Genomic DNA, 7,603 nt, shown 5'->3' on the forward strand with positions numbered 1-7,603 from the left:
CAATTATTTTTGACATAAACATTGAGTCTTCTGAAAAATTCTGATAACAAAAAATATAGCATCTGTGGAACTTTCTCTAGTACGTCAGCTTAAAATTAAGCCTGAAATTTTACTAAAACTAAAACAGGAAACATACATACGAAATACCTATTTTTCTGAACTTGAAGTTTATAAACCATTTAATTAACTCTTCACTAAGAAAGTAATTGGTGATTCTTTTTAACTCTTTAGGTGAAAATCAAAGTGAATTGTGGATAAGGACTATTGCATGGACTCTTTAGGTTTTATTGGATAATCATAAACGTGAAGAGTTAAAAAGCCCCAGATCTAGAGAAACATCAGATAGTGTTGTATGATGAGAGTGCAAGGAGTAAGTATGAAGTATGTAGTCCTGAACAATATAGATTTGGTGGCTCAAAAATGTTCAAGAGTGTGAACAACTCTTTTGGCTGGACTACAAAACCAAGTAGGCTAGCTCCCAAACTAGGGTAGAAATCTTACACATCTTGGGAAGGCGATGGGTGCGAATCCTAAAATCTAAAATTGAATCTAGAAAATATAATATGAAAAATATGAAAACACCAAGTCAGTTTATTAGTATTTTCCTGTTGTTCCAATAGTTATTTAAATATTAATTTCATAAAATTTGAATAATATAGTTAAAAAATGTTAAATGTAATGAAATGATTAAATTCATTTTTAAATGCATTTATCATTTAAAATGATTGATTCAACGGTTCATGTTCTTGAACCGTTGAAGATCACCGGGACAATGGGCTTGCTCTTGAACTTCAACCTTCTTGAAGATCTTGTTCATTTTTTCACCGACCAGTCTAATTAATAGGTGTAAGTCTCACTAGGGGGCGGGGGCGGGGAGAGCATGGCTGGATAGCATGGGTACACATATATTTATATTTAATTTTAACACTTTCATAAAAGTCCTTAAAATTTGAGTTTATCAACCAAAGACTGCATATCTTATGCATGTAAGCCTCTAGGACCATGTATTTGTCTTGTTAATAACTTTAGCTGCCTAATAAAAGCTTTTTTACCAGACTTAATAATTTATTGGATAAAATATGGATTAAAAAAATAGTGGTCAATTTAAGCTAAATTTCAAGATCCTAAGGTGCCAAGAATACACCATGGGCTCTAAAAGATATAAAATAGAAAATGAATCCTGTCATGGAATCTTCACCATCAGTAGTTTCTATCTACATATAATCCTTCAGCAGTGAGAGACTCCCAAATGTCTTATGGTATGATTATCCATTAAACCTAAGTCTGCAATTTTAGTCGATACTTATGGATACTAGAAATTATTGGAGATCCCAATCTCAAATAGCTCAACTTCCTTGTCCACAGAGTTAAATGCATTTTTCTTCATTGAGTCAATTTCCTCTTATACAAAGATAAAACATTCCATATTGACCACTAAATCACTTTCATGGACTTCTTATGTACCTATGTTAAGACTAATTTGAACCTCAGGATATATGATTCTACAATCCTATTCAAAAGTACCACTTTCCATCCTCAAGATGTCTTTTGTACCGCAGGCTTTAGGGATAAATTACATCACCTGATATTAATAATTTATATTGTTTTTTTTTCAAATTGGTTGATAGTTAGATATAATAGCATCTAGGGATATGCAGAGATCGGTTTATTGAAATCTTACCCTATAGAGCACCCATCATCCATTTCTAGAGTCCCCAAAGTAATATCCAATGATCAGTCATACCTATCATATAAGTAGGATTTGATAGTGGTATTTTTTCCCGATATTTTGGTGATCGTCTCAAATTGGAATATTTTAGACAAAATGTATAATACTAGTACTACCTATAATGATTTTTTCATAATTTACTTAGTCATTAAAAATCTTCAGTGACTTCATTATAAACTTCACATGAGTGAATAAAAATTATGTTGAGGGAGATGTAAAACGCAGATGGTAGGTGAGGTGACAAACAACACATGAGGGTGGTGGATTTGGAAAATGGGGCTTACAATGTTTGTGGTCTGATCGTGTGACATATCACAAGGAATGGAGGCCAAATGTAAGCTTCTTGTTAAAAAAGAGCCACACACATATAGCAAATGTCCCATCTCAAAGGGGAGTGACAATTGCGGTTTAAAAAGAGGAAAATTAAGGACAAATTCCAAAAAAATTAAATTCAGAATATTCACTAAATAATTTATTTCAGCTCTCGTGTAATTTGGACCCTGGAGGAGAGACAAAAATAACTAGTTTACAATTTGAAAGAAAATAAGGAAACGATTTGAAAGAAAATAAGGAAATCCCAACAACAAAGTAAATTAGGTTCTTGGATATAGGCTTTATCAATGATGGGGTTGCGTCACCCAAGTGCTGATCATCTTCTCTGAAGGTGCTGCTGACTTTTAAAATGGTAAGCTAGGACACCTACCCCACCATTTGGTTTTACCTTAATAGCCAGACTCATGATGGATTTCTAAAATCTCAAAAATTCATATTGATTCTGGAAGAACTAAAAGACAATAAACACATTTTTAGTTTAACTTTATCTTCCATCTTATTTAGTCCCTATAGATTATTTTAATAATAGTATACGGTAATAATATAGGCATGGCATATTCTGGACTCACCTATTTCATCATCCTAATCACTTTGAGTGTTTTAGTTATAACAAACACTATTCCTTTTCCTTTCTTTCTGTTTTACATATCGAGGTTCTCCTATCCATCTACCATAACTAACCAAAAGAGGTCAATTCAACTTTTCTGAGGATATAGATAAACCCTATATTTTCCTTTGTCCCAAAATAAATTAATAACGATTAAAAGAGTACATATATTTAATTGGACTTATTCCTCACCAAATTAGATTAAAAATTGCACAATTAAAATTTGAGAGTAAATTAAACAAATTAATTAATAAAATGAAAAAAAAGATCAAGTATTTTTCTGATAAAATAATAAAATGGTTCACTTGGAGTGTCAATAGATCCACGCATATGCACATTTATGAGGTCAATTTAATGGTGAAATAATTAAAGATTGACGTAAATTTTTTTTGTGATCAAGGGCATTTTCTGAAACTTGATATGCAAACTAATATTTTAAACTTATCGAGTTTGTTGTCAAATATTATACAAACATACCAACTTATATCATTTAATTTTTAGATTATTTATTTCTTTACCATAAGAAGTCTCAAATGTTATAGACATGCATCATAGTATACTAGGGGTTGAACAAGTTCATAGTATGCAGATCAAGCATACAGAAGTTCATTTAGAATAGGTGAGAAGTCTACCTTTTAATATACAACAAACAAAAATAGTGTGATTCTACGCCAATAATCGCACTGGATGTTAGGTAAATGATATAAGTTGGTATCTTTGTATAATATTTGACAACAACGATACGAAATGTGATGTTAGGTAGACAAGGATCAATACCAACTGCACTGGATGTTAAGTTGACATTTAAAACTTAATGTTAGAAAACTGCACTGAATGGTGATACGAACTCAGACCCAAGTGAATCATACATGATTTATGGTACGCTAAAATTTTCTCACAAGGCATATATATCAATTCAGAAGCAGTTTACCTTTCATTACATTATATTGTTGTATGGCGGTTTAACTCCTAATCTAGGATCAAATTTTATTTAATACTGTGATATAATCGGAGAATATTAACTCAAAAAATTTGGCATAATTCCTTTCTGAATTTAGATAAATTTTCCAACATGATTCAAAAACATGCATATAAATGATCTTTCATTTGTAATCACATAATCGACTACAAAAGGGATATGTTTGGGCGTAGGAGCATATGCTCCTTTACAAGGACAAATTGACTTTTACAGGTAAGAAACTTGTCTTTGTCACGTGTTTTTACTGGATCTCGGCCACACTTCACTCTGACGATTAATTACTTTGTTTTTTGAGTGCGTCCTTTTCGTCTTTTAATTCATACCAATGAATCTCATCAATGAATTTTCTCTTGAATGACTCGAAGTTTAGAGTCTATAGAAATCTCTTGATTCAAAATTTTGAAATGGAGATGGAGAAGGGTAGAATGCGATAGCCGTGAACCTGAACAGTGACCCGTGTAGAATTCAATAAAACAGATGGACGATTGACGCGACAGAATTGACAAGTAACTATTCACATTTCCCCTTCATGCGCAATCTTTCGTTTGATAATGCTCTGTCATGAGGTCAAGGATTTTAGATATAGAGGGCTGTTTTCTTGCAAAAGGGACAGGTGTTCCTCCGCATCACCCATCTGCCGATACAATTGGCATGGAATTTGTGCCTGCATCTCAACATCACTACATCATCGCCTTCCTCGTATTCCTCCTGCATTACCAGCGACACACTTACGGATTACTCAAATATAAGAAGATGAAATAGCAGCAAAAAACGCGGTTGCAGCATGAGAATGATTGTTGATCTCCCACTTATTAACCTGGCAGATGCAGCAGCTTTCCCCGTCGCCAGCTGCCGACTTGATATACTTTTTTGGTCTTAACAGCTTTACAATGAGAGTATCCCTCGTCAGCCCGTAATACATATCTTTACGGTAGTTCTGCAGTTTGGGTTAAACGTCATCTAGTCTGCAATGATAAAATCTAAGCCACGAAACATAGAATAGAAAATTAAACTCCTGAAGCGCTTTAGGTCTGACCTCATCGTAGTCAACATTTGTTGTTACTCCTGGCGCTACGGATCTATTATGGATCGTCATTGAATCCTAGTCCAAGGAGCAGAATAGAAGTCAAGGGAAGGAGTCATCGTTTGTTTTTACAGAAGTCGCTAATCCGGCCGCTGGGCTGGATCTCACCTCGAGATTCATGCCAGATGAGTCAAGTCTGATCAAAATCCTCAACTGCGTGACGCGGTGCAGACCATTGGGATGATGGGCAGAATCGTTTCGTATTGGCGCATGAGATAACTCCTGGTTGTCATTGAAGATCAGATTCAGGAAGGAAAATAAGTGGAGAGAGATTGTTACGGGCTTGTGGAGGGATTGTCTTACGTTAATAGGGGGCCTCTCTTCGGCCGTGGGGTGAATGCTTCGACGACTGAATCGAGCGCTGTGGAGGGTGACAAAACATCATTAAAATAGAAAATAGAAGAAAAGAAAGAATAAATAGGTACAGGCTTTAGATTCGACGGGTGTTTTGAGGCACGAATGTCACCGTCAACATGAATGGCTTTTTCTCGGATTTTTATCCTCCAAAAAGGTTAGATTCAAGAACACGGCCAGATGATGGTAAGATCGTGACGTGTTGGACCTACCAGCAAAATAACCGGCCAAGCATATTGTGAACTAGAGGAGGGATTTCCTGCGACCTTCGCCTATGTCTCTGCTCTGTTACCGCAATTTACGAACGAGATATAACAAGAAGCTCAGAGCGAGAAACCTTGCAGCGGCAGCGGAATGCAGGAGAACGAGAGGAGGATGGATGGCAATGAGACGAGGAAAGAAGAGCGGGATTTTACGTTCAATAACTACCCGGACAAATCGGGCCTGCTTTCCCGCTTCCTGAGATCAAAAACAAATTACACCGACGATAGCCGAAAATGAAATGAGACATTAACCATTAAAATCAAGCATGACTACAGCCGATAATCTTGCCCTGTCCTATCCTAGGCTTGGTTGTTTTAACCTACATTTGATTTTATTCAGATCACATTAAATGGATACATCAAGTATTCCCAATATTACCTTTTTTCATGCATGAAAAAGTCCCAAGCAACATCTGAAATCTAATACAAGGAGGTTATTTTGTCTTCCCCATTCTGTTGGTCTATCCATCGTCCTATCTGAATCTTTAAAGGAGATGTCTCTGACAAAAGCATTGGTCATTGCAGATCAACCAAAACTATTAATATTCACATCCTCGTTGCTATAACTACTAAATGTTGCCGTCCAATGCTCCACCTATGTTTTAGTACCTCAAAACTGGAAGATTTATCCAAGGAACGCTAATATTTTGTTGCACCAGAGTATGGCTTGAGGTCTCTTTTTCATCATGGGCCCAAATAAAGCATATTTAGAGATATGGTCAAATGGATGCACGTTTTGTGGATCTGGGCAAATTTGAAAGCTGGAAGTTAATGTTCCAGATCTGTAACATCAAGGAGTAGATATGAGGCAACAATTCAAGTCATCCTGGCCGTCCAATTTCAGTTAGTCAAATCCAAGGCATAGTACCATTTGAGCATCTCTGTTTAATTTTCTCCCATTTGTAATTTTTATTCGTGGCTTTTTCTACCGACTGTTGCAGGAGGATTTATTAATGAATTTAATTTATTCCATTCGTATCAAATAAGAGAAAGCCATCAAAATTCAAGTATTTGATCAAAGTTCAGAAAAAAATCACGCTTCTCTTTGGGCATGTGAAACAAGGTTATTACATCAAGCTAATCAAATTGACCCCTCGCGATCAGTACCACCAATTCTTTTGAATAGATTGAGTCAACTGACTTTGGGTCTAGTCTGTAGGCTCGACCAGTCAATCAAGCAAATAATATAAAAAATCCTCTCCCGTTGATGCACTTCACCAGGTCTTGATACGCCTGCTGCTTTCCACTGCATGCCACCATTGCCTGGCACGGACAGAGAGATGGTTTAGTTCATTTGATTACTTTTAATTTGTTTCACTTCTAAGAATTATGAGTAAAATTCCCAAAAAAATCTAACTTTGGATAACTTATATAAAAAATATATGACTATTTTACCTTGTTTTAGATTTATTTTTACTAGCTTGTCTGGGTGTAGTTATACTTAATCACAACCTACCATATAGTAGGGGAATTTTTTTATATTGTAGCATAAATAATATTTGTTAAGTGATAATTTTACTTCATTTTCTTGTTCACCAACCAAAAAGCATGCCATTGGCTACTGATTTCCAGCTAGCATGTGCACTAATGAGCATTATTTTCCAGGGCCATTTCAGAGCCAACAATCAATTGAAACTTCAAAGAATAAGGAGAAAGTTCTGATGATTTTGGCTTGTCATGCCCGCCAACAGTAAAACCTATCATGTCCTAACCACCACATGTGCAATACTAGTGGCAGGAGCTATAAATCAGATGAATCATTAACATCATGGTTACTACAATGATATACATCTATTTTATGGCCCAAATATAGCATTTTCAAAATATCTTATATATATATTGATACAATCGGATTATTGTTAAACAGCATTTGTAGAGTAAGGGCTCAAACCATAGGCAAAAGGATGTTGAGGTCCGAACTTTAGATACAGTAAATGGCTAAAGACTCTATGTAGAAGTAGACAAAGAAATAGTTGAGAAGAACAGGACGAAGGTAGGATAATGATCTATAATATTACGATCGTGTTTCAAATATCAAAATCTTACAGACCCAAGAAAAAAGTCATGTGTAGGAAAATAAAGATGAGAGAGCAATATCAAGACTAAAAGAAGGTTCTAAGGTAATTCTTTTGGTGTTTTTAATGTGATTAAAACCTTTTTAGTGATGTTATAGATGAAAAAGTTTATTTCAGAGCGCTTGTATTTTGGCCAAGCCAGAATTCTAGCAACCATCGATAATATCAAAATGTTATCA

The 7,603-nt window shown here is 35.2% G+C and overlaps 1 long non-coding RNA gene across 1 annotated transcript; it reads right to left on the bottom strand.

Moving 5' to 3' along the window:
- Positions 1 to 4,839: 4,839 nt before the first annotated feature.
- Positions 4,840 to 5,639, bottom strand: LOC144714212 (uncharacterized). Its single transcript, XR_013584286.1, has 3 exons — positions 5,299 to 5,639; positions 5,036 to 5,093; positions 4,840 to 4,954 (listed from the first exon to the last, which is right to left on the bottom strand). It is a non-coding gene; the product is annotated as an uncharacterized LOC144714212 (long non-coding RNA).
- Between the last annotated feature and the right edge of the window lie 1,964 nt (positions 5,640 to 7,603).

This window comes from Wolffia australiana, chromosome 1 (genome assembly GCF_029677425.1).
Source record: "Wolffia australiana isolate 7733 chromosome 1, ASM2967742v1".
Lineage (NCBI taxonomy): Eukaryota > Viridiplantae > Streptophyta > Magnoliopsida > Alismatales > Araceae > Wolffia > Wolffia australiana.